This window comes from Callithrix jacchus, chromosome 6 (assembly GCF_049354715.1).
Source record: "Callithrix jacchus isolate 240 chromosome 6, calJac240_pri, whole genome shotgun sequence".
In the NCBI taxonomy this organism is placed as follows: domain Eukaryota; kingdom Metazoa; phylum Chordata; class Mammalia; order Primates; family Cebidae; genus Callithrix; species Callithrix jacchus.
In genome coordinates, this window is record NC_133507.1 from 106189950 (window position 1) to 106217681 (window position 27732).

General features: G+C 42.0%; 1 protein-coding gene and 1 pseudogene across 49 annotated transcripts in view; one reads left to right on the plus strand and one right to left on the minus strand.

Moving 5' to 3' along the window:
• LOC128932477 (uncharacterized) overlaps positions 1 to 14559 on the plus strand; it is a 42346-nt pseudogene extending 27787 nt beyond the window's left edge.
• CLASP1 (cytoplasmic linker associated protein 1) overlaps positions 1 to 15038 on the minus strand; it is a 289654-nt gene extending 274616 nt beyond the window's left edge. For all 49 annotated transcript variants that reach the window (XM_054257722.2, XM_078328019.1, XM_054257721.2 and 46 more), the window contains exon 1: positions 14973 to 15038. The gene's annotated coding sequence lies outside the window, so the exon portion shown is untranslated. The remainder of the gene's footprint in view (positions 1 to 14972) is intronic.
• Positions 15039 to 27732: the final 12694 nt, after the last annotated feature.

Genomic DNA, 27732 nt, shown 5'->3' on the forward strand with positions numbered 1-27732 from the left:
ATCGAGACCATCCTGGTCAACATGGTGAAACCCCATCTCTACTAAAAATACAAAAAATTAGCTTGGCATGGTGGCACGTGCCTGTAATCCCAGCTACTCGGGAGGCTGAGGCAGGAGAATCGCCTGAACCCAGGAGGCAGAGGTTGCGGTGAGCCAAGATCGAGCAATTGCACTCCAGCCTGGGTAACAAGAGCGAAACTCCACTCCGTCTCAAAAAAAAAAAAAAAAATCTATTCATATCAATATTAAGACACATAACCTTTAACCCAAAACGTCAATTTCTGGGAATTAATTTATTCATATATGTGCAAAATAATATATTATAGATTATTCTTTGCAGCATATTGTTTATAAATGCAAAAGATTAGATAAAACTAAATATTCATCATTAGAGGACTCAGGAAGTCATGGTATGCCATACAACAGCATACTATTCAGTCATACAATTCATTTAAAAAAAGGAGAAAGTCTTGAATGTACTGACACAGAATGATTTCCAAGATATACTAATTTTAAAAAAGACAAAATGCAAGAGTAGTCTATAATCTGCCACCATCTGTACAAAAACAGAGGAGGGTATGTGTGTGTGTATATATATGTATATATGTGTGTGTGTATATATATATATATATGTGTGTGTGTATGTGCTTTTTTTTTTTCATGAACATAATTAATAACATTGGTGCCTCCAGAGAAAGAAACTGGATGGATGGCAGACAAGATAGGAGAGAAACTTAAAATTTTAATTCATGTGTATATATTACCTGTTCAAAAAATAGTTTATAATAGAAAAATTTCATGCATTTCACTAATAGTCCTGTTTCTCACTTCTAGATAATTTAAGCAAGATGAAGAGAATTCTCATGTAACCATAATACATTTACATTTACTCATAATAAAAAGAGATGCATTATTATTATGTGTATTATTGAACATAGAAGTTTTAAGAAGACATCTAGGGAATCTAGATGTCTTCTTAAAACTTCTTTTTTCAGGCCAGGCGTGGTGGCTCACGCCTATAATCCCAGCACTTTCGGAGGCCGAGGCGGGTGGATCACGAGGTCAAGAGATCGAGACCACCCTGGTCAACAAGGTGAAACCCCATCTCTACTAAAAATACAAAAATTAGCTGGGCATGGTGGTGTGCGCCTGTAGTACCAGCTACTCGGGAGGCTGAGGCGGGAGAATTGCTTGAACCCAGGAGGCGGAGGTTGCAGTGATCATGCCATTGCACTCCAGTCTGGGTAACAACAGCGAAACTCCATCTCAAAAAAAAAAAAAACTTCTATGTTCAATAATACACATAATAAACTTGTAACTACAATGTAAAATATTAATAATGCCATCACTATTCAGAAGCAAATGCAATTGCAACAAGTTTCCTAACCCCTGTCCCGCGAATTCCAAAACTGAATCACTAACCAGTTTATGATTTAAGTAAAAATTTGAAAATACAAGAGTCCTGATTTCATCAACATCTAGGACTCTCCACAACATGTTAGTTTCAACAGTCTTCTCTCAGCAAGAGTGCTTTTTTGCCCCTTATTTGTGGACACTTCACAAAATGAGAACATGACATTACTATAGCCAAAGTCAATCTAATTGTCTTACAGTCACAAGCTAGGTCCCCAGCCGAAACTGTCTCTCAAAAATGGAAAACAACCAAACAGACCCCAGAGTACCCCACCAGGAAAGTATGCACCTGGTTCACAGCCTCACCTCCTTCAGGTCAAAACAGGAAGGGACCACATGTCTTCCCCCAGCCCCAGAATAGAATCCCCTCCATCTTCAGTTCTCCCATAGCAGCACGCTTAATACACAGAATAATAACCACCACTTGTCTGCCTTCCCTCTTAGGCATGGAGCAGTTTGGGAACAAGGCTTGAGAGCCTTTCCCTCTGCCCGTAAGCATAACAGCAAAGCTTGCTCAATGAAGATTTTGATCAAGGTATCCAGTTTGTTCAATCTCTAGTAATTACCTAGGATATACCCTAGAATAACGCTCTTATTTTAATGTCAGCCATTTTATTAAAGACTTTCTGGGGCCGGGCGCGGTGGCTCACGCCTGTAATCCCAGCACTTTGGGAGGCCGAGGCGGGTGGATCACGAGGTCAAGAGTTTGAGACCATCCTGGTCAACATGGTGAAACCCCGTCTCTATTAAAAATACAAAAAATTAGCTTGGCACGGTGGCGCGTGCCTGTAATCCCAGCTACTCGGGAGGCTGAGGCAGGAGAATTGCCTGAACCCAGGAGGCAGAGGTTGTGGTGAGCCAAGATCGCGCCATTGTACTCCAGCCTGGGTAACAAGAGCAAAACTCCGTCTCAAAAAAAAAAGACTTTGTTTATAGACCCATTTCTCATTAATGCCTTGTGTACACCCTTTCTGCATACCTTCCAGTCTCCCTACCCCACCCCAAAAGAGGTCTAGACACATGATTACAATGAGATATTTCTAATCTCCCAGTGCTTAGTCCTTCTTTCATGACTCCATAAAATCAGTAACTCTACAATAAAACTAAATACCGTCCCTTTGTCCAAAAAAATCCTCCTTTGGCCACTTCAGAAATCTATTGCATGTTCTGAAAAGAAAAAGAGAATGGCAAGCTTTCCTCACTAAATTTACTTCAGAAACGCAGTCACAAACCACAGGAAATCTGCCTGGCATGCCAATCACTCCCAACAGGTACACTGAATCAGCAGTAAGCCCAGACAGCTCACATCGAGAGCATCTTTTAGAGGACCACCTTCCTCAGAATAGGATCCCATGCCTGGAGGGTAATTTATTAAATGAAAAGAATGCTTCTCATCTCAAACTTTTTAGATAAAAGATATGCCCAAAAGTATAGCGATAGCTACAGATTCAGATACATACCAGTCAAACTTCTCCATAAAGAAGGATGGAGGGGCCGGGCGCGGTGGCTCAAGCCTGTAATCCCAGCACTTTGGGAGGCCGAGGCGGGTGGATCACGAGGTCAGGAGATCGAGACCATCCTGGTCAACATGGTAAAACCCCGTCTCTACTAAAAATACAAAAAATTAGCTGGGCACGGTGGTGCGTGCCTGTAATCCCAGCTACTCAGGAGGCTGAGGCAGGAGAACTGCCTGAACCCAGGAGGCGGAGGTTGTGGTGAGCTGAGATTGTGCCATTGCACTCCAGCCTGGGTAACAAGAGCGAAACTCCATCTCAAAAAAAAAGGATGGAGGTACTAAAAAATAGTTGGCATCCTTCCTTCCTACTCTCCCTGGCATAAATCATGCTTCCTACTGAGGAAGTTTAAACTCTTGTTAAATCACTCTCTTGGAGACCTAGGCACTGTGGCTCACTCCTATAATCCAATCACAGCACTTTAGGAGGCCAAGGCAGGAGGATCACTTGAAGCCAGGAGTTCCAGGCAGCAATGAGCTATGATCACACCACTGCACTCCAACCTGGGCAATAAGCAAGATTACATTTCTAAAAAAAGTAAAGAAAGAAAGAAAAAGAAAGAAGGAAAGAAAGAGAGAGAGAAAGAAGGAAGGAAGGAAAGAAAAAACATCACTCTGTTGATTGACAATTATCTGAAAAGCATATGAAATACCATATTTGCTCTGACCTCTCTGATGTTGTTATATTGCTTGGAACTAAAAAGAATAAAATAATTTCTTCCTTTGTTTCTACTGTCAATAATAAACATCTTCTAAAAAAGACAACAAATGAATAACCAACATCTCAGATAACAAAAGTCTTCACATAACAAGATACTAAAAAATACCCACTTAAGGATCAAAATTTACTGGAAAACAAAAAGCAAAGGCCAACCTTCAAGCTGAATCTTTCCCTTCACTGACATCTGGACTGCAGATTGCAAAATGGACTCCCCAGGGAGGTCTGATCTCTTAGTACAAGTAACATTAGCCACTACCCAACACTAAAGAGTGTGATGGAGGTAAATATAATAATACGGATTCAGAGAGAAAGATCAGAGACTTCACTAGTTAACTTTTGGAATTTCTAGACAAGAATTTTCTAATGCTGTTTAATTTTTTGTTAAAAAAGTAATATATACTCATTGCTCAAACTCAAAGTAACTGTTGAAACTAAGCATTTGTCAAAAAAGAAAAGGCAATATCTAGATATACAAAAAACCTCTAAACTGAGTATATTTCCCAATTCAAAATTCAGTTACCAGAATCTTAAATAGCTAGTTAACAAATTTTCAGGCCAAACGCAGTGGCTCACGTCTGTAATCCCAACACTTTGATAGACACAGGTGAACAGATTGTTTGAGCCCAGAAGTTTGAGATCTGCCTGGGCAATACAGTGAGACCTTGTTTCTAAAAAAAATAGTCAAATTTTAAGGCCAGGCACAGTGTAATCCCAGCACTCTGGGAGGCAAGGCAGGTGGATCACAAGGTCAGGAGTTCAACACCAGCCTGGCCAAGATGGTGAAACCCCATCTCTACTAAAAATACAAAAATTAGCAGGCACGGTGGCAGGCACATATAACCCCATCTACTGGGAAGGCTGAGGCAGGAGAATTGCTTGAACCCAGGGTTGGGGGGTGTGGAGGTTACAGTGAGCTGAGATTGTACCACTGCACTCCAGCCTGGGTGACAGAGTGAGACTCCATCCCTAAATAATAAATTTTAGGCCAGGCACAATGGCTCATACCTGTAATCCCAACACTTTGGGAGGCTGATGCAGGTGGATCACCTGAGGTCAGGAGTTCGAGACCAGTCTGACCAACATAGTGAAACCCCGTCTCTACTAAAAAAAATACAAAATTAGCCAAGTGTGGCTCATGCCTGTAATCTCAGCTACTCAGGAGGCTCTGGCAAGAGAATAGCTTGAACCCAGGAGGCAGAGGTTGCAGCAAGCTTAGCACTCCAGCCTGGGCAACAAGAGCGAAACTCCGTGTCAAAAAAAAAAAAATAAAGGTTTAAATGAACAATTTTATGTTATGCGTATTTTAATACAATAAAACACTTAAAAGAAAAAAACTTAGCTGGGCGTGTGGCAGGCACCTGTAATCCCAGCTACCCAGTAGGCTAAGGCAGGAGAATCACTGAACCCCGGAGGCCGAGGTTGCAATAAGCCAAGACTGTACCACGGCACTCCAGGCTGGGCAACAAGAACAAAACTCCGTCTCAAAATAAAAAATAAATAAATAGGCCAGGCGCAGTGGCTCACACCTGTAATCCCAGCACTTTGGGAGGCCGAGGCAGGTGGAGAGGGTGGGAGGTCAAGAGATCGAGACCATCCTGGTCAGCATGGTGAAACAACTGTCTCTACTAAAAATACAAAAAATTAGCTGGGCATGGTGGCGTGTGCCTGTAATCCCAGCTACTCAGGAGGCTGAGGCAGGAGAATTGCCTGAACCCAGGAGGCTGAGGTTGTGGTGAGCCGAGATCGCGCCATTGCACTCCAGCCTGGGTAACAAGAGTGGAACTCCATCTCAAAAAAAATAAATAAATAAATAAAAATAAATAAAATAAACAATTTTTTAGAAAAGAAAAAACTTTATCAGGTCTTCAGTCAACTGGACTGTCTAAGGTTAGATTTCATATCAGGAACTCAAATCTAAAAGGACTGTACAGTCATCTGATATAATCCTCGTGGAAACCCTAATGGGAGGTCTGCATCCCTACATTCCTCCTGACTAGTGAGTGGTTTCCAGATGCTGCCAGATAGTGGGAGCAGACCTTTTCCCAAGGCAGCCCACTGACCTTCATGAAGAAAGAACAACCTGAGCTGGGAAAAAAAAAAAATCAGAGAAATGAAAAGCATGCTGAAAATTTCGAAAGCCAAATTCTGCTTCTCTGCAGCTGTGGGACAATAAACAAAGTATTCAACTTCTCCAAGTCTCTGCTTTCTCCCATTATAAAATGACAATGGCACCTGCCTTTAAATGTTAACTGTAAGAATTGGCAGAACTACACCTCTAGCACCCAGTCAACTGCCTGACAAATGGTGCGTGTTCAGTCACAAATGATGGCTAGTGTGGCAATAGATCTATGCTTCTTTCAGTCAATCAAAGGCTGAGCAGAATACGGCTTGAGTTGGGAGAACACTATGACTTACCAGAACTTAATAAAACAGCCACCAGCACCACAGAAAAACATCAGAGAAGGAGCTGTTTTTATGTAGTTCAACTCTCTTAGGAAAGACTGGCTCGTTGTTCCAAGAACGAACCCAGCTACTCTTATTTAGGAAGGCACTGCTACACAATTCATTCTCTCTATACAATGAGTCTCTGTTAGCATATCTGAGCTACTGTTCATAACGGAGGCTGCCTCTACCCACAGGAAAGACACAGTCTGTGAAGAAAGTTAGCCAAAAGGTAGTCCCCAGAGGCTGCTCTCAAACTTGTATAGCCCCAGAAGCACTTGGGGAACCTATTAAAAAAAAAAAAAACAGATAGCTCACCCACGCCCATAGACATTCTGATTACTAAATATTTTACACAGGAGCCTAGCACACACTGTTTAAAGAAACACTAGAAGGTATACCACAAAAATGTAGTAAGATTACATTCTGATGTGGACAACTACAACAATCTACCCCACACAGCAAAGGCTGCATCTTCCTCAGTGCCCATCTAGAAACGCAATAGTTTTGGTCATGCATGACAGGGTTGGAAACCAAGAAGTAACAGAGACCACCTGTGTGTAATACCCAATGCGAGTTTCATACAGTTTCTTCATACTGAAGGCCATCAGGATTGCTTATTTTTTTAAATAAACACAAAAAGTAGTGAAAAATAAAAATAATGCATCAGCTACACCTTATATAATAGCAAAAAACATACTTAAATTATATTCACCAGAAGTTGGTAACATTTTTGTGAAATTAACATATCCTCTGATTGCTGGGAAAGTTACTAAATGGTACAAAGTTGTGGTTACCTAGAAGCAATACCTATCAATAGTCATAAATATAAGACTGGATGTACTGGTGTGTGCCTACAGTCCCAGCTACTCAGGAAGCAGAGGAAGGAGGATCACTGGACCCAGGAGTTGGAGTAGCCTAGGCAACAGAGCAAGACCATGTCTCTCTAAAAAAAAAAGGTCATAAATACCCTTCAATTCAATAATCCCACTTCTTTTTTTTTTTTTTTAATCCCACTTAACTACTCAGGCACAGTGGCTCATGTCTATAATCCCAGCACTTTGGGATGGTGAGGCAAGGGGACTGCTTGAGTCCAGGAGTTTGAGACCAGCCTGAACAATAAAGTGGGACCCTGTCTCTACAAAAAAAACCATAAAAATTAGCAAGGGTAGTGGCACACACCTGGCTAATCCCAGCTACTCAGGAGGCTGAGGTGGGAAGTCAAGGCTGCAGTAAGCTGTGATCACACCACCACACTCCACCCTGGGTGACAAAGTGTCTTTTGGCTTAAAAAAATAAAAATAAAAAAACTTCATGTCAAAGATCTCAGGCCAGGCACAGAGGCTCACACCTATAATCCCAGCATTTGGGAGGCTGAGGCAGGTGGATCACTTGAGGTCAGGAGTTTGAGACCAGCCTGGCCAACCTGGTGAAAAACCCATATCTGCTAGAAATACAGTAATTAACAAGGCATGGTGGCACATGCCTGTAATCTCAGCTACTTGGGAGGCTGAGGCAGGAGAATTGCTTTAATCCGGGATGTGGAGGTTATAGTGAGCTGAGACTGCGCCACTGCACTCCAGCCTGGGCATCAGAGTGAGACCCTGTCTCAAAAAAAAAAATCTCAAAACGGTTTACCAAAATTTGCCATATTAACTCAAAATGGCAAAGCTATTAAAAATTAAAATTACATATACTATGTAATTATAACAAAACCATTCACAAAACATGCAAAACCTAAAATTACTTACAAAAAAAATAGACACGCCAGGCACAGTGACTCACACCTGTAATCCCAACGCTTTGGGAAGCCGAGGTAGGTGGATTACAAGGTCAAAAGATCAAGACCATCCTGGCCAACATGGTGAAACCCCATCTCTACTAAGAATACAAAAATTAGCTCAGTGTGGTGGCACGAACCGGTAGTTCCAGCTACTTGGGAGGCTGAGGCAGGAAAATCACTTGAACCTGGGAGGCAGAGGTTGCAGTGAGCTGAGATTGCGCCATTGCACTCCCACCTGTTGACAGAGTGAGACTCCATCTCAAAAAAAAAGGAATGGACACATGACAGTCTCAAAGAGTGACATATTGGGAAGTAATAGCTCACGCTGGGATGGTTTAATGTGGGTTTTCCTCCACTGGTCTCTCAACTTTCTGTATTATTGCTAGATTATTAAGACTATGAATAAATTTAACTGATTCTACCTAGAGAGATAATTGAACAGCAGTGAAGGAAAGTGCTACACTGACCTCAGCTATCCTGAACAAAGACAGGCTCACCCAAATGCACCAAGCTATCAGATGGCTAAGAGGCCAGTTCTAGATTTCTTTCCCCAACAAATCAATCTTAACAGATACACAAAAATATAAAACCCTTGAGGCTGGGCGTGGTGGCTCATGCCTGTAATCCCAGCACTTTGGGAGGCCAAGGTGGGTGGATCACCTGAGGTCACAAGTTCGAGACCAGCCTGGCCCACATGGTGAAACACCATCTTTAAAAAAATAATAATAAAAATATATATATATAAAACACCAAATTTACTTTTTATTTTTTCTTTTTTTTCCTTAAATACTCTCCTATCCAAGAAATTACATTTTTCTAAAAGCACGTATATATGCACTAAAGGAAAGGAGGAAATCTGATTTCACAGCTACTGGCATGGCAAAAAGACTAGATGACTTCATGAGCCACAACTTCAATATAAGCCAAGATTATGTAGCTAGGAGACAGTGTGGTTCACATGAAAAGGACATTAGGCTGAGGGACAGAAGGTCCAATTCTCATTCTAGATTAATCAGGGCAAATTTCACTTGCAGGTCTTGATTTCTCATCTGCAAATTGATAGGACTGTGATGCTATCTCCCCTACCCATATCATAGGACTTGGAAAGGAACAAAGATTATGACTGTAAACGTGCTTTGAAAATCATTTTTTATCTTTTCAATTTACCTATTACTACTATGAAGACATATACTTATAAATCTACAAAAGGGGTAACAGTGTGTGGAAGGAAATGTGGGTTTTTCCAAACAAGTAAGTGGGTGTTTCTCTTTTCTCCAGGAGTCTGAAATTGGGAGCCATGCCTTTACCTGTATGTGCATTGTTTGAATCTTTTAGGAAGATCTATTCATCTACTACTTGGGGAATTTAAAATTTTTAATTTGTAAAAGTTAATGCAATAACTTATATCATGAATGTAGGGTGCAGAGTTCTCCACCTCCGGGTCATCTAAAAATCATCTGTTAAAACTGTGGCTACCCACGTCCCATACAAATTGTCTGAGTGGAAGAGAATAAAGTAAGGCCAGGCTGCTTGTATTTTCACAAGGTCCTAAAGCGATTCCAGTGACTTGATTACCACAACTACTATTACATAGTTATTAACTCCCACCATTTATTACCCTTAACACATACCAGTCACTACCCTCAACACTTTACATTATCTCATTTAATCTTAACAACAACCTTTAGGTAAGTGCTACAATTAACACTGCCCTTCCTCTCACCCTTGTTTTACAGACAAAGATGCTAAAATACTGAGATTATTTAATTGGCCTAAAATCACAGCACTGGTAAGTGGCAGAGCAGGAATGCACAATGAAGTCTGAAAATCAATGATTCAGTTCCCTAAGAAAACAGCTGCATATTCTGGTCAGGTCATATCTTCTGTTTTGTTTCAGGAACTGCATTTAAAGGACATTGAAAAAAAAAAAGAAAAAAAAAGTGGCTGAGAGCGGTGGCTCACCTCCTGTAATCCCAGCACTTTGGGAAACCGAGGCAGGCAGATCACGAGGTCAGGAGTTCGAGACCAGCCTGGCCAACGAGGAGAAACTCCATCTCTAAATTAAAAAAAAAATAGAATAGAATAGATGGGTCTCAATAAATTTAAGTCTTAGGCCCAAGAAACCATCTCACTCAACTTATAAATCACTACATTAAGCTACTTAAGAAAATAGAATGATGCCGGGTACAGTGGCTCACACCTGTAATCCCAGCACTTTGGGAGGCTGAGGCGGGTGGATCATGAGGTCAAGAGATCGAGACCATCCTGGCCAACATGGTGAAACCCTGTCTCTACGAAAAATACAAAAATTTGCTGGGCATGCTGGCATGCCTGTAGTCCCAGCTACTCAGGAGGCTGAGGCAGAAGAATTGCTTAAACCTGGGAGGCAGAGGTTGCAGCAAGCCGTGATCACACCACTGTATTCCAGCCTGGCGCCTGGCTACAGAGTGAGACTCTGTCTAAAAAAAAAAAAAGAAAAGAAAAGAAAAGAAAATAAACAAGACTGAAACAAAAAATCTAAATCTAAAACCAATAAACACAGGCTAGGCGCGATGGCTCATGCCTGTAACCCAGCACTTTGGGAGGCCAAGGCAGGCAGATCACCGGAAGTCAGGAGTTGGAGACCAGCCTGACCAACATGGTAAAACGCTGTCTCTACTAAAAATTAGCTGGGTGTAGCTGTGGGTACCTGTAAGCTACTCAGGAGTCTGAGGCAAAAGAATCATTTGAATCTGGGAAATGGAGGCTGCAGTGAGGTGCCACGCACTTCAGCCTGGATGATAAGAGCGAAACTCTGTCTTAAAAACTAAAACTAAAAATAATAAACAAAACCAGTAAACAAAATATAACACACTTGAATGACAAACTTAATGCTCTTCTGGCCAATCATTTCTCAACATCCCTGTCAAACTATTTTAAGACTCTGAAATCTTGCTCTATAAAAAGCAAGTTCCTAACATCTGAACTGCACTTAAGAGATTCTATCCCATTAGTTATGGAAACATAATATACCAGGCTTCAGATTTTTATTTGCTATCAATTTAAAAAAAAATGCTTACCTCTTTACATAAATAAAGTTGAATCTGTGGGTTAATTCAAAAGTCTAACATACTAGGAGATCTGGGTTTTCCATTCTAACACAAACTTATGGTGCAAACTTAGCAAAAGCCTTTTCTGTATTTGCCAATTCAGTAGTAACACAAAGATATAATATTTGACACCTCCACGTGGCACCAACAAAGTCTCTTCAAAGGAGTCCTGACTTTGGTTAACTTTACTTGGGAGAATTAAAACCTATGGTTGGAAACTCCTTCATAAAAATTAAAACTGGAAGAACGATCCAAGATGGCCAATCGCTAACATCTCGGGATTGCAGCTCCCAGCGAAAGCTCAGACAACTAGAGGATGCCACACTTTCAGACAAATTTTGGTTGCTCACGGAGCAGAAGATTCCCAGTGGAGGAGCTCCATGGGTCGCCAGCACGACTCTTGTGGCTGGCGCAGCGGTTTCGTCAGCACCTCGGTGCGGCAGCTCTTGGTGCAGAGTAAACAGGACTGGTTCCCCTTCTGACTGAGGTTTGGAGGAGCCACAAGGGTCACCAGTGCGACTCTTGTGGCTGGCGCAGCAGTTGTGCCAGCACCTCGGCGCGACAGCTCTTGGTGCAGAGTAAACGGGACTGGTTCCCCTTCTAACCAATGTTTGGAGCTCCGGGAAGGCAGAGTTGCCTATTACAGACTCAAGAAGGAAGCCAGACTGGAGATTCCCGGGCAGAAAAGCACCATCAGTCTTTTGGCCGGCGCCTGGCGCAGTGGGTTGCTCATATTTCAGCCCTGGGAATTAACAATTTGGATGTCCACTCAGAGACCTAATCTGAAAGTTGGTAATTACAAAGACCACAGGTGGATAAATTTACAATGATGGGAAGAAACCAGCATAAAAAGGCTGAGAATACTCAAAATCAGAACGCCTCTCCCTCTAAAGAGGATCACAGTTCCTCATCAACAAGGGAACAAGGCTTGATGGAGAACGAATGCATCCCATTAACAGAATCAGGCTTCCAAAGATGGATAATAAGATACTTCTGTGAGTTAAAAGAACATGTTGCAGCCCAATGTAAAGAAACTAGGAACTTTGAAAAAGGTTTGACGAAATCCTAATGAGAATAGACAACTTAGAAATATAAGTGAATTAATGGAACTGAAGAATACAATGCAGGAACTCCGAGAAGCATGCACAGGTTTAAACACTCGAATTGTTCAAGCAGAAGAAAGGATATCAGAGGTCGAAGTACAACTTAATGAAATAAAAGGAGAAGACAAGATTAGAGAAAAAAGGATAAAAAGGAATGAGCAAAGTCTCCAAGAAATGTGGGACTATGTGAAAAGACCTAATTTACGTTTGATAGGTGTACCTGAATGCGACGGAGAGAATGAATCCAAGCTGGAAAATATTCTTCAGGATATTATTCAGGAAAATTTTCCTAAACTAGCAAAGCAGGACAATATTCAACCCCAGGTAATACAGAGAACACCACAAAGATATTCCTCAAGAAGAGCAACCCCAAGGCACATAATTGTTAGATTCACCAGGGTTGAAACAAAGGAGAAATTACTAAGGGCAGCCAGAAAGAAAGGTCAGGTTAATTACAAAGGGAAGCCTATCAGACTTACAGCAGATCTCTCAGCAGAAACTCTACAAGCCAGAAGAGAGTGGGGGCCAATATTCAACATCCTTAAAGAACAGAACTTTCAGCCCAGAATTTCATATCCAGCCAAACGAAGCTTCACAACTGAAGGAAAAATAAAATCATTTATGAACAAGCAAGTACTCAGAGATTTATTACCACCAGGACTGCTTTACAAGAGCTTCTGAAAGAAGCATTACACATAGAAAAAAACAACCAGTATTAGCCTTTCTAAAAATATACCAAAAAGTAAGGAGCATCAACATAAAGAAGAATTTACATCAACGAATGGATAAAACAGCCAGTTAACATCAAATGGCAGTAATCCTAAATTTAAATCGACTAAATCCCCCAATCAAAAGATACAGCCAAAACCCAACTGCATGTTACATCCAGACCCATTTCACTTGCAAGGATACACAAAGACTCAAAACAAAGGGATGGAGAAAGATTTACCAACCAAATGGAGAGCAAAAATAAATGAATAAATAAAAAGCAGGAGTTGCAATTCTCGTATCTGATAAAATAGATCTTAAAGCAACAAAGATATAGTATGGTAAAAGAATCAATGCAACAAGAAGAGCTAATGATCCTAACACCCAGATACATAAGACCTATAAAGAGACTTAGACTCAACAAGACAGAAAATTAATAAAGATATCAAGGACTCGAACTCAGATCTGGAACAAGTAAACTTAATATTTATAGAGCTCTCCACTTTAAATACACAAAATATACATTCTTGTCAATACCACATCACACCTACTCATAGGTTTAAATGAAACATTGATTGGCCATTATTAATACCCATTTTTTTTTAGAATAAAGCAACATTTCCCTTCTCTCTCCCTCTTTTTCTTCCTTTCTTCCTCTCCTTCACTCCTTTTTTTCTTTCCTTCTCTAAAAAAAAAAAAAAATTAAAACTTTAGAAGTCTAAAATGGTGTTACAAGTTAGCCCATAATAAGCAATTAATTATAGAAACTGAGATTTGAGTAACAACCGCTAAAAAGGTGCAATTACACAATTTTACAAGATAACCACCAGATCACTGAAATGTACATCTCTTAATAAATGTAAAAAGTAAATAATATTCAGTACTCTGAGGCGCTGTATTATTTTGTATCTGTATTATCACTACATCAATGTTGCTATTCTCCCCCCCACTCCCTTGATAAGCAAACACAGCCAATGTCCAGGATCCCTCATATGGAGAGGTCAGTCAACGTCATAAATAATAATAGTAATAAAAACAATTTCTAATGGCAGAATTAAAAACGGACTGTGGAATCCAAATAGGATGGAAGGTACATGGCAGCATGAAACTGTATCGCTTCTGACTCTTCTGCATCACTGCCTCCCAAAGGACTAGAGAATCTGAAGCTCTCATTGCCACATCTACAAATTAAAGAAAGTATCATGTTTAAAGAGCTCACAGGTTCTACGAATGGTCAGTATTTAACGAAAGCACCCCACTACACAGAAACTCACTCAGCTCCAACACAGCATGCTTTAAGACTCCACCTAAGTTTTTCTTAATTTTAGAAACAAACAAACAACTATTTTAAAAATATTATGTAATAAGTTAAACTCTGGAAAGCCCCATGCTCATCCAAGCAGCTCGGAAAATGGAAAGCAAAATGTGATTAGCTCCATTGTACCTAGCCAGGCTAAGGTGCAAGATCACACGCTCATCTTCGTCAGAGCGTCTCTGCCAACACCAAAGACAACAAAGGCAAGTTGAGAAGGCTGTACAGGCTTAACTCAGCACTTGTTCGCTTTCCCATCTTCAGAAAGAAGCTCTTCGAAGGCCCCGGGGACCAAGAGGACCAAGAGGACCAAGGGGACCCTGCGCATCCCATCAGGCCAGCCGCTCCGTCGGCGACGCTCGCGCAGCTTTTGTCTGGCCGGGCTGGGAGCCCGGGCCAGGAAGCCGGGCCGCCCGCCTCCCGGCACCCCTTCCCTCTGGATCTTTCTCCACACCCATCACTCGCCGACGACTAGTTGTTGTGGGTTTCTCTCCCTCGCCCCCTCCCCTCTTTTCAAACGCGTCCCGGGTTCGCTGGCTTCTCCCACCCTGAAGGGGACTCAGGATAAAAAGGGGGCCCGGGTGGGGTCTGGGAAAGGGAAACAGGGGCACACAAAGCCGGACTGACCCTACGGCCGACCCCCTCCCTTTGCAAAGCAGCCTGGGCTCAGCGACCTACTAGCTGTATAAACAACCCTCGCATCCCGCTCCTTGCCAGGCTCCCACCTCAGGGCCACCCCATCCCCCAAAGTGCACCCAAGAGCCGATGACAGTGCTGGACATCGCCCCCACCCAGACCCGGCGCCCGCCAATGTGCCGGGGGGTGGGGGGAGCCAGGGCCGCGGGAGGGCTCGGGTCTGACCCTCCGCCCCCCTGATCGGGTACTTACAGCCCTGTTTTTCGTTACTGTTGCCGCTGCGGACCAGAGAGCCGCCACCTTCTCCTCCACCCCAATGAGGTTAAGCGCTTGGTGCGGGGATTAAAAAAAAAAAAAAAAAAAAAAAAAAAAAAGAAAAAGAAAAAAAAAAGACCAAGAGCGCGAGAGACGGCGAGAGACGCCGAGAGACGCCGAGAGACGCCGAGAGCGCCTGCGCAGTGCGGTCCCCCTTTTTCTCCTTACCGCCACCGACCCGGCTGCACCATAGAGAACGTAAACCGAGACCAGAGAGGCGACTGCCTCTCTATGGTAACGCCCCGCGCAGGCGCCAGCCTGGCGGTGTTAAGCGGAAAGTCCCCGGGAGCTTTGCCCCTCGCGGAGAACGATAGTTGACCCTGATGGGCACCCGTAGGGTAAAGGTTTGTTTTTTGTTTTTTTGTTTTTTCAGGAAAGGGTGGCCGAGTGCAGTTACGACCCTTGGAAAGTTGCAGAGAAGGTTGGAACTAAGTGGCCACAGCAATAGTGTACCAGCAAGCAGGGAACGTGATAGGAAGAGCTAAAGAGGATTCGGGAAACCCTGAGTAAAAGTCGTCCAACTGGAACTTCCTTTGATCGGGGATCTGATACCCGAAGGAAACCGCCTTTCACTTCTGGTTTACGGGCCACTGCAATGAAGGAAATTGTGCCCTGCGACTTCCCTTAACAGAGCTGTGCGTCCACGCTTCCGTTTCCGAGCAGGCGCGGAAGCTTGTGCCGGAAGCACAATTTTTTAACGGTTCTTTGCCTTTTGGGGAGGGAGACAGCCCCGTGGAGGCTTCCGAGACCCTTGAGTCGGCCAGCGAGACTCAAGGATTTCTTACTTGAGCGCCTCCGCAAATCAACACTGCTTCGCTCCTCCGTCGCGTGCTTTACCCTGGGATGATATGTGGGGAAGTGGTAGGTTTTATTTTTTTTGGGACAGGATCTCACCGCCGTCGCCCAGGCTGGAGTGCAATGGCGCGATCATGGCTCACTGCAGCCTCGACCTCCCAGGTTCAGGTGATCCTCCTGCCTTAGCCTCCCGAGTGACTGGAATTACAGGAGCGCACCACCACCCCCAGCTAATTTTTTTTGTTTGTTTGTTTGTTTTTTGTTTTTTGTAGAGAAGCGTTTGATCGTGTTTCCCAGCCTTGTCTCAAACTCCTGACTTCAAGTGATCCGCCGGCTTGGGTTTTCGAAAGTGCTGGGATTACAGGCGTGCGCCACCGCGTCCGGCCCACAAAGTGTTTTGGAGGGTAGAAAACTGCAAATTATAGGACCGCCTTCAAGGATCCTGAAGGACCCACATTTGCTACATCAGGCTCCTGTGCGCGCGGTTAATTTGATGTGTTGAGATGCACTGCCCGGTGCGTTGCGTCTTCACCAGAGGAGCTTGTGTGAGGAGCTCCATGCTAGTAGCGTGTGTATTTGTTGGGATGGGAGAGAGATGCAGGAGAACTGTGAAATAATGCCCCCTGATCCTCAGGGTCTTAGGAGGTGTGGTCGGAGAGGCTAAGCTAAAGCATTAAAGCCATGTGTAGGTCCTTCTGTGTTGTGCAGAAAAGAGAGAGGACTGTGGTTTGAAAGAGTAGGGATAACATGGAAGATGTGACTCCTAGTTGGATGTATAAGGTGATGTCTTTGGAGCGAAAACACAAGCAACCTTTTGAAAATGGGTGGGTGACCGTGAAAGACCATTACAGAGAAGAAACAACAAGATGCAAAGGCTAAGAGGCATACTGGAAGTACAATGAAGAGAGCAGTCTAACTGAAATGGGAAAAACACGAGAGTTAAAAAGTAAGATTTGATAAGAAAGATGGAATCGGCCGGGCGCGGTGGCTCAAGCCTGTAATTCCAGCAGTTTGGGAGGCAGACGCGGGTTGATCACGAGGTCAACAGATCGAGACCATCCTGGTCAACATGGTGAAACCCCGTCTTTACTAAAAATACAAAAAATTAGCTGGGCATGGTGGTGCGTGCCTGTAATCCTAGCTACTCAGGAGGCTGAGGCAGGAAAATTGCCTGAACCCAGGAGGTGGAGGTTGCGGTGAGCCGAGATTGTGCCTTTGCACTCCAGCCTGGGTAACAAGAGCGAAACTCCGTCTCAAAAAAAAAAGAAAGATGGAATCAATTTTTAAAGTTTTGTATCTACACAATAAAATTTATCATCTTAACTGTTTTTGAGTGTATAATTCCTTAGCATTAAGTACATTTACCTTGTGCAGCCAATCTCCAGAATTCTTTTCATCTTGCAAAACAACTCTGTACCCATTGAACAATTTCTCATTCCCCTTTTTCCCCCCAGCCTTGGTCACCACCATGCTAGTTCTGTCTCTGAATTTGACTAGACACCTCATGGAAGTGGTATCATACAGTACTTGTCTTTTTGTGACTGGCTTATTTCGCATAGCATAATGTCCTTGTGGTTTATCCATGTTGTATGTAGCATGTGTCAGAATTTTCTTCCCTTTTAAGACATAATACTAATTCATTATATGTGTATACCACCTGTGTTACTTCCATCTTTTAGGTATTGTGAATAATGCCGCTTTGAACATGAGTATACAAATATTTCTTCAAGATCTTGCTTTTAGGCTGATACAGGGTAGTAAATTATCTTGATTGTTTAGTTACAGAACAAACTCCTTTACTACTGGTGCTCCACCTCTGACCACTGCACTTGTCTAGTCTTAAACAAAAATAACGAAAAAAAAAAACCTGCTTTTGATAGAATGTGGGGCGAGGTGCAATTCATGCCTGTAATCCCAGCACTTTGGGAGGCCGAGGCAGGCGAATTGTCTGAACTCAGGAGTTCGCGACCGGCCTGGGCAACATGGTGAAACTCCGTATCTACTAAAAAATATACAAAAAATTAGCCAGGCATGGCGGCGTACACCTGTAGTCCCAGCTACTTGGGAGGCTGAGGCAAAATAATTGCTTACACCTGGGAGGCGGAGGTTGCAGTGAGCCAAGATGGTGCCACTGCGCTTCAGCCTGGGCGACAGAGCAAAACACAGTCTAAAAAAAAAATCATTTACAATTTTTTTAGTATTTCTAAAAGAAATTTTTTATTTATTTATTTATTTTTGGAGACAAGGTTTCATTTTGTTGGTCAGGCTGGTCTCAAACTCCTGACCTCAAGTGATCCACCCGCCTCGGTCTCCCAAAGTGCTGGGATTACAGGCGTGAGCCACCACACTCGGCCCAAGAAATCTTTTTTTAATAAATGCAACTTTAGACCACTGTCGTTGCTTTATATCATCTACCCTGTTCATCTTCAAATTAACCCAACTGTCTCATAAAATGTTTTGCTACCAGCTTTCTTGAGATATAATTCATATGTCATACAGTTCACTCATTTAAAATATACAGTTCAACAGCTTTAGTACATTCAAAGAGTTGTGCAGGCTGGGCACAGTGGCACATGCCTGTAATCCCAGCACACTGGGAAGCCAAGACAAGAGGATCACTTGAGCCAAGAAGTTTGAGATCAGCCTGGGCAACATGCAAAACCCCTTCTCTACACAACTTAGCTGGACGTGGTGTCGTGTACCTGTAGTCCCAGCTACTTGGGAGGCTGAGGTGGGAGGATCACTTGAGCTCAGGAGGCAGAGGTTGCAGTGAGTGCCACTGCACTCTAGTCCGAGCAACAAAGTGAGACCCTGTCTCAAAAAAATTTTTTTAAATTAAAAATGGAGTTGTGCAACCACCACCACAATTTGTTTTAGAACATTTTTATCACCCAAAAATAAACATTACTGTGGACTTAGGGTGATAATGATGTGTCATTGTAGGTTCATTAGTTATAACCACTCTGACGAGGGATGTTAATGGGGGTGAGTGTGCATGTATGGAAGCAGCAGGGCATATAAAAAAAATCTCTGCGTCTTCTCAATTTTACTGTAAAACCAAAACTGCTCTAAAATTTAAAGTTTTTTCTTTTCCTTAAAGAATGATACTAAAAGAAAAAAAGAATAGTACTAAAATCTTAAAAACTCTACTGCTATGAGTAGGCACTCTATTTCCTCCTAACCCACCAGTCCTAGGCAATGTAATCTACATTTTTGTCTCTAGAGATTTGCCTATTCTGGATATTTCATATAAACGGAATCATACATTTGCTCTGGCTTCTTGGCATTTTTTTCAAGGTTCATCCATGTTGTACTTGATTCATTTTTATTATGAAATAAAATTTCATTCTAAGTATACCATATTTTGTTTGTTTCTTGGTTGATGAACATTGAATTTCCATTTTTGGACTATTTTGAATGACACTAGGAGCATTCTATTATAAGATTTTGTCTGGACATGTGTTTTCAGTTTTCTTGGACATAAATGTAGAATTGCTAGATCACATGGTAACTGTATGTTTAACCTTTTCAGAAATGGCTGGACTGTTTTCCAAAGCGAAGGCTCCATTTTACATTGCCATCAGCAACATATGAAGGTTTTAGTTTCTCAACATCCTCAAAAATAAGGCATATTTTTATAATATTTAAAAAGTTATTCTTAAAGGATTTGATGCCATATTTTTAATCACATGCACCAGTAAAGAGGAATCACTAAATTTAGGTAGGCAGATTTCTTTCTCTTTCTATAATTCCTATAAAGTAAGTATTGAGGTTAACGCAACATCTTCCATTCTGGGTTAACCTAAATACTTTAGTAATAAAGACTTACTTGTAACTAATTAGATAGTCAGCTTTACTTAATCTTCTTAATTATCTAGATTAGATGTTAAGATAAAAAATATTTTATGCCTACAGAAATTAAAATTCAGGAAGGACAGTAGCACATACATGCTCTCAATGTCTGTCATAACTCGTGGAATCTGGATTTGCATGCTTGGGGAACAGGTAGTGTCTGCTAGAGAAGTGGTGTGACAGAAATGTGGGCAAAGGTAGGGTGTGTCTTTTGTAAAGGATGAAAACAGGAGATTAAAAACTAGTTTGCTAAATCATGTTCATAACCACTCCCTGGAGAGCAATTACTCTGATTACTTGACTTACCTGGAAGGTACCACCCACTGGAGGAGAAAATAGAGGTGTTTGGTTCACTCTTGTGGGTTTTCCCACGTGCGAAGGTGTTATGCTGCTGCTATGCCCCTGTTTGGACACTGTAGTAGCAGTTATTAGAGAATGGTAGAGTAAGGGGTGCCCTCACAGCTGTCAACTCACTGTGTGAGCCAGACAAGTAACTTAGCCTGGTTGCAAGCCCCAAGGTTACTTATCTTTAATGGAGAGGATAGTTCTAGTTTCCAGTGTTATCACACCTAATGAAATTGATATTACAAAACCCACTTCTCAGTAAGGAAGGCAGTTTGAAAGGGTTCTTGCTGTGAGAAGCATGGCAAATACAGGCAGTTCTAAGGACAGTGTTTATGTAAAACAAATGATTGAATAGCCATTTGAACATTACCCAATCTTGTATAATATGCACCTGCTGAGGCATTTTGAAGACTCTTCTTACACCTAATAAGGAACAAGGGCAAATAGCAAAAAGTAAGTAACCTGACACAGAGATTTCCCTTTGAATTGCCCTGTGAGATTTCTCAGGCAACAATGGTCCACGCCAATTCGCAAATGGACTCTTTGCCATTGGCTCAATCAACCCATCCAAATGCAGAGAACCATTTGGAGGCATTCAAAACCAAGTGAGGGACAATTTGCTTTCATTTATACACTATTAGCCTCTCCTTCCCCCCAAAATTTGAAGAAACAAAAACAAAAGAATATGTAAATGAAACCTGCCCCTAGGTACGCATACCTGAAGAAACACACTTTTTTTTTTTTTTTTTGAGACACAGTCTCATTTTGTTGCCAGGCGCCAGGCTGGAGTGCAGTGGTGTGATCTCGCCTCACTGCAACCTCCACCTCCCAGGTTCAAGCAATTCTCCTGCCTCAGCCTCCCAAGTAGCCGGGACTACAGGTGGGTGCACCACCAGGCCCAGCTAATTTTTGTATTTTAATGGCGACAGGGTTTCACTATGTTGGCCAGGATGGTCTCAATCTCTTGACCTCGTGATTCGCCCACCTCGGCCTCCCAAAGTGCTGGGATTACAGGCGTGAGCCACCACTGCACCTGGCAGAAACATAATTTTTATACTCAAGGAAGTTTCCTAGGAAAGTCAACTATGACTATGTTATGCAGTTACTACAATGATGGAGATGTGCGCAGGGACACATCTACTTAGGAACACAAAAGGCAGCGCTTACAAGTGTCAGTGAGTCAAAGAGAGCTGAGGAAGAGCAGAGGCAACGTTCCCGAGCTAACTCAGGTAAACAAAATGTTGCAAGTCACAATTCTGACTTATTTCAGACTCTTAGAACTACAGTAACGATTTAGACTAGTTCTCATTTGGGCAGGGTTTATTTACTCACAGTTTCGAGCACCCCTTAATCTTTCCATTTTAACAAGGGCATGTGGAGCTTCACAGATAGTATCTCCAAAAAATGGGCATATTTTGACTTGTGGACCATCACCAACACACACACACTTCAAGGTCACTTTCATACAGCAAAGTGAGGAAAGAGCTCCTTAGCTAGATCAGAATGTGTAAATGAGGCCAGCACAGTGGCTCACGCCTGTAATCCTGGCACTTTCGGAGGCGGAGGCAGGCTGATCTCCTGAGATCAGGAGTTTGAGACCAGCGGGCCAACATGATGAAACCCGGCCTCTACTAAACGTACAAAAATTAGCCAGCATGGTGGCGCAACCTGTAGTCCCAGCTTCTCGGGAGGCTGAGGCAGGACAATTCCTTGAACCCAGGAGGCAGAGGTTGCAGTTAGCCAAGATCACACGACTTCACTTCAGACCAGAAGACAGAGCAAGACTGTCTCAAAAACACAAAAAGGAAGGACTATGTAAATGAAACTGCCCTACTACTTCTGCTTCAGTAAAAACAACAGATTCTGGTCAGTATTTGTTCACTTATATTAGGCATAAGATAATTCCAGCTATTTGTTGTAAATCTTGGCATACTGATGCATGGGAATCTTTGACTGCAACTACAGCAATTGCACAACTGTTTCTTCTATTTTTGTTTTTGCCACATTAGTAATACCAAGCAATACTTGAAATGAAGGTGGAGTCTGTGACTGTCAGCCTGCAGTTTAAAAATTTGGATGATGCATTAAGAAATCAACACATTTTGCCAGGAAGGTGATGTGTGCCTGTAGTCCTAACTGCTTAGAAGACTGAGTCAGGAGGATTGCTTTAGCCTAACAGTTTGAATCCAGTCTGGGCAGCACAGTGAGACCCTTCATCTTAAAAACAAAACAAAACAAAACAAAAACACATTTTAAAATTATTTCAAGATTTGTATTTACCATATTTCCTAGCTAGTATTATTTATTTAGAATCTCCTATTGCAGGTGAAACTCTTGTTTTCTGCTGTTTGCCTTTCTTTATCTTTTCAGATAATCTACTTATATTCATGCCAGGTTTTCTAGTTTTCCCATTGCTTCCTCTAATTTTAAATATAGCATATACATATTGAGCATAGTTTCTCATTAGTATGTTCAGTCACTAAACTAATCCTCAAATGTATATGATTGTGTCACTTTCTAAAATTTGCCTTTGCTAGTGCATAATGTAGCTATATAACTTCCCTAGCTCTGCCCTTGCTCATGAACTGCATTTCTCTACATTATCACCACACTGCATTGGCATTCTGAGTTATCTGGGATTAGGTATCCTTCCAGCTACTAACTGTGTAATATTTAAACCTCCCCACTTACCCATCTCCTTTCTTTTGTATTCAAACACCACATGAATTAAACTAAACTTGGTTGCTTTTAACCTGTAATTCTTGACTGCAAGAGGTAGGTAGTTGACAACTCTTGAAATGAACAGATTTGACTAAAAGCTGACACTTCTTACTCCCACTGAGCTTAGTGTTTTACATTGGTATAAATTCAAAAAGCAAAATCACACCTTTCTTATCAATGGGCCCTCTTTGTTCATTGTTAACACAATATTGCAATATAAACAAAAAATATTTGTACCATACCTCAGAAAACAAATTAATTACTACTAGTGCAAAACAGGGGAAAAGTAGAAAAATGTTATTGCAAAGAGACTATCAACCACTTAAGGGATTTATCAGGTAACGCCTATGTAAGTTACAAATACAATTCTAACCTATAACTAGTGGATACCTAGATGAGTAGCCAGGACATTTGCCTCATGGCAGATGGGGTAATTGGACTCCATACCTTCAACTTAGGCGCATAGAAAACATTATCCCTAGAAGTTGCCTGCGGATAACCTGTATTGAACCAACCAGCTTAGTTGAACTGATACGAGAGAACCTTCAGAGCCGAGGAATTTCTTGGCAGAGCCTCAAATTCTGCCTTAGAATAATGAAAAGTTAGATCTATAACGTAATTTAGAGATCATTTAATCCACCACCCTTATTTTATGGTGAGAAAACTGAAGGCTAGAACAGTTAAGGAATTTGACTAAGGTCTCACGCTCGTAGTTAGTGACAGATTGAGAACTAGAACTAGACTATCCTGACCGCATTTCAGTAGTCTTAGAGCTGACTGACAAGTAAATTTGACAACCCACATTGAACTCATGTTCCTAAAGGTATCTTATATGGAGCTTATGAACACCCCTTTCTTCTTTTATAATTTTATTAATTTTTAATTATATTTTAAGTTCTGGGATACATGTGCAGAACGTCCAGATTTGTTGCATAGGTATACATGTGTCATGGTGGTTTGCTGCACCCATCAACCCATCATCTAGGTTTTAAGCCCTGGATTCATTAGGTATTTGTCCTAATGCTCTCCCTCCCCTTGCCTCCCATCCCCCGACAGACCCCAGTGTGTGATGTTCCCCTCCCTGTGTCCATGTGTTCTCATTGTTCAACTCCCACTTATAAGTGAAAACATGCAGTGTTTGGTTTTCTGTATGAACACTCCTTTCACAGAAAATTAGGCAAACAGATTGGAATATTTGGAATAGAAAACATTTATTATAAAGTCAGAAGAAAGACCTGTGTAGACTTGCTGACTGAAGGATTTGGCTTCCCCAAGACAAACACGAGTCTTAGTCATCTGGTTAAAAACAATTGTGTCACCAGGCTGAGAGCAGACAGCATTTCTTGGAAGCAGTAGGTTGAAATTAGGACTGAATATAAGAGTTGGCTGGGTGCAGTGGTTCAGGGTTGCAATTTCACCACTTTGGGAGTCCGAGGTGGGTGAATCACCTGAGGTCAGGAGTTCAAGACCAGCCTGGCCAACATGGCAAAACTCTGTCTCTACTAAAAATACAAAAATTAGCTGAGCGTGGTGGCAGGCACCTGAATCCCAGCTACTCAGGAAGCTGAGGCAGGAGAATCGCTTGAACCCAGGAAGCAGGGGTTGCAGTGAGCCCACATCACACCGTTGCACTCCAGCCTGGACAGAGTGAGACTCTGTCTCCAGAAAAAAGAAAAAAAGAGTTTAGAGAAAATTTAATTTGGAGCTATCTTACAACACTGGGAGTTATTCTGTTTTGGTTTGCTTTTAATAAAATATTTCAGGCATAACAAAAAGAATAGTGACTACGATGAACTCCTTGTATAGCCCCACCAAACCCCATTTTCTCCCCAGCCCCCACTGACTTTGGTGCTTCTAAGTAAATGTATCCCTAAGCGATGTTTAGCAGTGTTTTCATATTTAAGCTACATAAATGTTATCATATTGTATAGCTCTTTCTACAACTTGCTATTTTTTTTTTTTTTTGAGACAGAGTCTTGCTCTGTCACAAGGCTGGAGTGCAGTGGCGTAATCTCAGCTCACTGCAACCTCTGCTTCCTGGGTTCAAGCGATTCTTCCGCCTCAGCTTCCCGAGTAGTTGGGACCTCAGGCGTGTGCTACCATGCCCGGCTAAATTTTTTGTGATTTTAGTAGAGATGGGGTTTCGCCGTGTTGGCCAGGATGGTCTCCATCTCTTAACCTTGTGATCCACCCACCTCAGCCTCCCAAAGTGCTGGGATTACAGGCGTGAGCCACCATGCCCAGCCAACTTGCTATTTTTTTTCTGCTTAATAGTACATTTTTTAGATGTATCCTATTGATAAATAGGATTGCTCTAGCTAATTTATGTTATTTTTTAGAGATGAGATCTCACTATGCTGCCCAGGTTGGAATGCAGTGACAATTTGCAGGCACAATCACAGTACACCACAGCCTTCAACTCCTGGACTCAAGTGAACTCTTGCCTCAGGTTCCCTAGTAGCTGGGGACTACAGGCCAGTGCCACAGCACCAGTCCAGTTAATTCTTTTTTTTTGAGACCAGTTAATTCTTTTTTTTTGAGACAGCATCTCGCTCTGTCACCAGCCTGGAGTGCAGTGGCACTATGTCGGCTCACTGCAACCTCCACGTCCCGGCTTCAAGTGATTCTCCTGCTTCAGCCTCTGGAGTAGCTGTGACTATAGGCACATGCCATCTCACTCAGCTAATTTTTTGTATTTTTAGTAGAGACGGGGTTTCACCATGTTGACTAGAATGGTCTGGGGCTCTTAACCTTGTGATCTGCTGCGATTACAGTCATCAGCCACATCGCCAGTCCAGCTAATTCATTTTCACTGCTCTGTAGTGTTCCATTGTATGAATGTTTCAAGATTTAGCTAATCTTCTATTAACATCCAGTGAGTTTCCAGGTTTTTTGCTTCGCTTTGTTTCATTTGCTATTTTAACGTTGCTACTGTAAACATTTTTATAAAACTGGTGCATGTGTGCAAGAGTTTGCCTAGTGACATTTACAAGGTCACAGTGTGTGTGTGTGTGCAAATCTTGAATTTAGCTAAAAGATCTCAAAATAGCAGATTATAAGACTGTCTAACACTAGAACTATGTATTTTTAAAGTTTTAATTTTTTGTGAATCTGAAGAGTGTAAAATACTATTTCTCTCTGGTTTTAATTTCTCTGATTCCTTGTGGCTCTGAGTACATTTCCATGTGTTCACAGACAATTTGAATCTCCTCTTCTACCTAGGTCAGGTTTTGGATGAGCTGCTTATCTTTTTATTGTTGATTCGGAAAAATTTTATATAGTCATGATATAAATCCTTATTAATTATATGCATTGCCAATATCTTTTCCTACACTGGAGCTTGACTTTTGACTTTAATAATGATACATTTTCATAAACATATTTATCAGTCTTTATTTATTTATTTATTTTTTTGAGACGGAGTTTCGCTCTTGTTACCTAGACTGGAGTGCAATGGCACAATCTCGGCTCACCGCAACCTCCACCTCCTGGGTTCAGGCAATTCTCCTGCCTCAGCCTCCTGAGTAGCTGAGATTACAGGCACGTGCCACCATGTCCAGCTAATTTTTTTTGCATTTTTAGTAGAAACGGGGTTTCATCATGTTGGCCAGGATGGTCTCAATCTCTTGACTTTGAGATCCACCCTCATCGGACTTCCAGAGTGCTGGGATTACAGGTTTGAGCCACCACGCCCGGCCCCCTGTTTTTTTTTTTTTGAGACAGAGTCTCGCTCTTGCCCAGGCTGGATCTCGGCTCACTGCAACCTCTGCCTCCCAAGATCAAGCCATTCTCCTGCCTCAGCCTCCTGAGTAGTTGGCATTACAGGCACATGTCACCATGCCCAGCTAATTTTTGTATTTTTAGTAGAGATGAGGTTTCACTATGTTGGTCAGGCTGGTCTCGAACTCCTGACCTCGTGATTTGCTGACCTTGACCTCCTGAAGTGCTGGGATTACAGGCGTGAGCCACCACACCCAGATATTTCTTCTTTTTAAAACATTATTTTTCACTCTAAGGTTATAAGATATTCTCCTATATTTTTCTTTAATTTTTGAAATTTTACTTTTTTACAACCTTTAAGACTTTTCTATGCCTGGAACTAACTTGTGTGTGGTGTGAGGTCAGGAACTAGTTTTATTTTTTTTCCACATTGACAAGCAATTGTTCAGACACCTTTTTTTTTTAATAAAAATTTTATTTTTTTTTTAAGAGATGAGGTTTCACCATGTTGGTCAGACTGGTCTCAAACTCCTGACCTCATGATCCACCAGCCCCAGCCTCCCAAAGTGCTGGGATTACAGGTGTGAGCCACTGCGCCCGACCCAGACACCTTTAACTGAATATTACATTTCTTCCCTACAGGTGGGTAATGGCACTTTCTCATATATCCTGGACTCTGTATCAATTAGGTTATTATTCCTGTGCCTTATTATACCATATTAATTACTATACCTTTATGGTAAGTCTTAATATCTGAAAAGCCCCTACTTGCCAACTGGATGCAATGTGAGTTAGATGGATTTGCACTATGGCTCTTGAATACCACCAAAGAGGGATGAATACTCTGGAAAAGGAAACCCAGAAGGATGTTGTCTTAGCCCTTTTGTGTTGCTATAAAGGAATACCGGAGGCTGGGTAATTGATAAAGTAAAGAGGATTCTTTGGTTTATAGTTCTGCAGGCTGTATAAGAAACATGGTGCCAGCATCTGCTTCTGACAAGGGCTTCTGTCTGTTTCCACCAGTGGCAGAATGTTAAGAGGAACTGGCAGATTCAGAGATCACGTGTTTCCTTCCAGGTCATGTGCTGTAAGTGTTTTTTTAAAAAAACAGAGATCATGTGGTGAGAAAGGAGGCAAGAAGTGGGAGGAGCTGTTTTTACTGACCAGCTCCCCTAGGAACTAATTGCGTGAGAACCCACTCAGTACCACAAGGACAGCACCAAGCCATTCAGGAGGCACCTGCCCCATGACTGAGCGGAACACC